This window comes from Oratosquilla oratoria, chromosome 41 (assembly GCF_046742065.1).
Source record: "Oratosquilla oratoria isolate Oo_2021 chromosome 41, ASM4674206v1, whole genome shotgun sequence".
NCBI lineage: Eukaryota > Metazoa > Arthropoda > Malacostraca > Stomatopoda > Squillidae > Oratosquilla > Oratosquilla oratoria.
Genome location: NC_134817.1, coordinates 23,344,762 through 23,349,274, shown reverse-complemented (window position 1 = coordinate 23,349,274; position 4,513 = coordinate 23,344,762).

Below are 4,513 nucleotides of genomic sequence, written 5' to 3'. Positions count from 1 at the left end.
CCGACCAAATACACATATTTACACTTACTGTATGGTCTAGATGGCCTAGATGAGAAGGAGCGTACTTGTTCGTAGCCGGGATCCCTAGCTTTGATCAGTTTTATGTTCCAAATAATTTGCTCTCTCGTGGATTCCCAAATCTTCTCTGTTAAGGCAAACATCAATGATTCAGTAGACCAGTCTTCATCCGGTCAGTAAAGCCGATTACGACAGCTTTTGACTAATCGTGGAACTTTACAAATAATTCTTACAACACAAACAACCTGACTAAACCGAATTAAGTCGCAGTTGTCAGACAGAGACTATCGTCCTCCAAAAGGATACACCGGTTAATGGATCATTAAGACTAAGCTGGATCAAATCCTCTACAAACACGGAACTGCACCATGTAGCTATTCCTAATTATTATGATATCCAGGATTCACCGTACGAGTGTTTTATCCCTTTCATCCGAGGCAAGATTTCAGAGTGAACGACGTCTGTGACAACCCGTGTAATAATGATAGAAAATATGTATATATACGCTTCCCCCAACCCCTGTTACAAAATACCTAGGAGATACTAAAAAAAAATCATATGAATCAAATTGTGGAATAGCCTTTATAAAGTGTCCAGTAAAAACCGCTATCGGGTTTATAACCAGGTTTCAACTGAGAGATTTAGACACGGAACATCGTGATGATAGATCTTTGTACACACACACACACACACATACACACACACACACACACACACACACACACACATACACACACACACACACACACACACACACACACACACACATTATATATACACCTATGTGATGCAGACAATATCAAAATTTTAATCGTATAGATTCCCTTATTAATGTGTCCGCTGATTATATTGTCTGGATTATATTGTACATCTTCACCACAGTAATTTGCATCAGAGGTCTTGGGCCAGCGTAATCTACGGACATTGTCCGCCAACTTCTACTTTCTGGGAGAGTTGATGATGTACGTGTTTGGAGTTCCTTCGAAATTAAAATGAAGCTATATAACGCATTTATTGGAGATCGTACACCTATCAAGAGCAGCCGCTGCCAAGTTTGGCATCAGTAATTATGTATCAAACCCCGTGAATGGCATCGGTCGAGAGACAGTGCATGACAAAGTATCTCCTAATTATTCAGCTTCCCTCATATACACTACTATCATATTGTAAGCTTCATTTAGCCTATATTATACTAGATTATGCGTTAAGAAAATAGTGAAATACCACGATGGATGGCACTTCTTTTATTAACCTCAACTGAAAATACATGGCGCAGTGAGAAAAATACGTAAAATTATGACTTCTCAGTTGGTTTAATTAGTTTCAGTACAAAGACATATGACATATAGAAGCATATATATATATATATATATATATATATATATATATATATATACACATATATTTATACATATATATGTATATATATACATATGTATACATATATATCTATATATACATATAATGTATGTATATACATACATATATTCATAAAAGTGGACAGAAATTCTTCTTTTATACACGTTGAGTTAAATTTGACCGCAGCTTGGGCTAGAATCGACTTTTGTTAATGGACTCAAGTTTTCTAATGAAAGATCTCTGCTCATCGGGGAGGGGAAATATATATATTTATATATACATGCATATATGTAGATGTATGAAAGATAAGTGTTAGGGTGGTGAGGTATCCATACAAAATACAGCTATGTTTAACGACTTTACGTTTTTAACAGGACTTCTTTGAGGACTTAGAACGAAACACCTTTGTTCCCTCTGAACTTTTTTATTTTTGACCAAAATTAATCTTATCTTATAAAACTTTAAATTGATTTTTTAAAAATATGGGGTACCCTTTTAACTCATAGTTTCTAAAAAAAAGGTTAAGCTTCCTACTGTGTCCTATAGACTCACTTAATTTATCGTTTGACACTAGTGAATTACTAACTTTTTATTTGAAAAACTCGAATAAAATAATTTGACAAGTAAGTTACTCATTTGGCCTTCCCCGCTTTCTTGGTAACCCTCTTCGTCTAGAAATTTGGTATATAGATTCGCTGTCGACAATTGGCAGGCATCTAAGACTGAAAAAAATCTCTAATCCAATAACTGCTTCATACGGATTCGATTTCAATGTCGTTCCTTAATATACCTGTATATTTATTACATTACTAGGCCTAGGGTGTTAATCATCATCTATATCAAAGTTATTACGGTATCAAGGGGAAGGGAGATGGGTGAAGGAAGGTATGTATAGAGAAGGATAGAGGGAGACGGGAGATGGAGGTTTGTGGAGGAGGGGGTCATGGGAGGTGGAGATAAGGAAAGGGGGGAATCAGGAATAGCAAGGCATGAAAAAAGAAAAGAGAAATGTCTGTTCACCCCGGCCGCTATATTGTATTATGGTTTCCAGACTGTTTTGCCACCGCGGAGACTGACTCTGATAATGAAGTACTCACTTATTCCCAATATCTTTCCAATTTTGGCGTTTGGCATTTCTCTTTTGCTTCGCATACCCTCCTGCTTCCCTTTTCTCAATGAAAACAAAATTCTCTTTACTTACTCGCTTTTGTCAAAATGATTTTCAACCTTGTAGGCCAAAATCTGATTAGTAATCCTGTAATCCTTGTTTCTTTGTGTATTTATTGTTATGTTCATTCCTTGCTTTGCCTCGAATTATATTGTATCATATTTCAATTCTAAATCTTGTAAGCTTAAATGTATTTGTTTCGTGTTTTGCTTCCGCTTTTCTTGTACAATTTCTTCTTGTCATTTCCATTAATCTTCACCCAATATACGACTAATTCTGGAATGAGTTGTGTTCCTCAATACCCATTTCCAAAAGTTTCGTTCAGTGGCCGAATCGCTAATTAACTGTTTTTATTTGGTTACTCGTCTCGATTTTTCTTCTTGTAAGTTTGCCCAGAAGAATTTAAAAGACGTGAATTTTATATCATTCTCTTCCACCTACCTCGCTTATTAGTAAATGCAAGTTGTTGATTAAGAAACTCTAATAGTTTCCACTCTGTAAGGGTATTCGAATGAATTATGATGACAGATAACCCTAGAGCGCATAGCCACGCATAGATCCTCTCAACTTGTTAAAGATGGCATTATACAGACGATGATGATGACAATAACGATGGCGATAACGATGACGATGAATATGATGATGACAATGACGATATTGATGACAAAGAGGACAGCATCAGTTATGATGACGATGATGATATTCGCAATATATATGACTAACAAAGTAAAAAACGCTTGCCAAGGAAATATAAATACGTTAAAGTTAAACATTCCCATTTCTTCTAGAACGCTCTTCAAGGATTTGGACTACAGAAACTCTTTATTGATTGACTGACACTCAACAAAACCACCCAATATCAACCATCCGATATTTGGCTGAACAAGCACCCTTGGAGTTTATCACCCTAGTAAAAGATCCATGAGCTTATAATCGATATACCTATAGACAATAAGGCTTACAACAGACATCTATGTATACCCAAAACATGTCATGTGAGACGCCACCTGCTGGCCTCCTAGCTGCTAAGATTGAGCTTTTCCTTAGTCCTGGCCATTGATTTCCAATGCTTTGCTTTGTTATCCAGATGCATTGTCTCCTGCCTGAGCCCTATTTGTTTGGCCTCCTCGATATTCTTCTTCAACCCAGCCCCCTTCCCGAACTCCCCGTCCTCTTCAGAGTCGAATAAAGCGAACACGTTCTCTTCATACAGAAATAGATCGTATGTGTACAGAGACATATGTGTCACATGGAAGGTAACAAACCTACTCTACAGTATATGTATGGATGAGTAAATATACACACAGAAACACACTGCAAACTTTGATTGATGTAAGGGCCTTGACGGACCCACACGAGTAAAGCTTCTATTCTTTACATTAATTAGTATGTGTGTGTGTGTGTGTGTGTGTGTGTGAGAGAGAGAGAGAAAGTTCATGTACGCACATGTGTACTCTGTGTGTGTGTGTGCATGTTTGTGTGTTTATCTTAATGGTAGTTACTCGTAGTACTCTCTGATATCCATGTGCATATGCACATCGCGAGATTTGGTGTAGCAGTGCCGGAGGTGTTGAAAAAGAGATCGATTGGACTCTTACTGATTAGTAATAATTCCAATAAAGCTGCAAGGTTTACTGGAAAAGTAACTTCTTTGAGGTTGATCTCATAGTGTGGTTGCAGTCTGCCGGGATTGTATATGGAGAAACTCAGGATAAATATGTTTACATAGGAGTATGAGGTAGCATTCTTTGATCAACCTAAAGTGCATGGTACCATTGAGGACTTTAAAAACTGTGAGATATTCTCATAAGTTAAACCCTGTAAGCTAAAGAGGAGTGCATTGTGTGGTGTTCATGGTCGAGAAGCTGCGTTGAGTCGGGAGACAATGAAATATATAGAAATGCGTCCTGGGATGCTGGACTAAATATTGGGGGGATTAAGGAGAGATAGATAAGGGGCCTTCTTCAT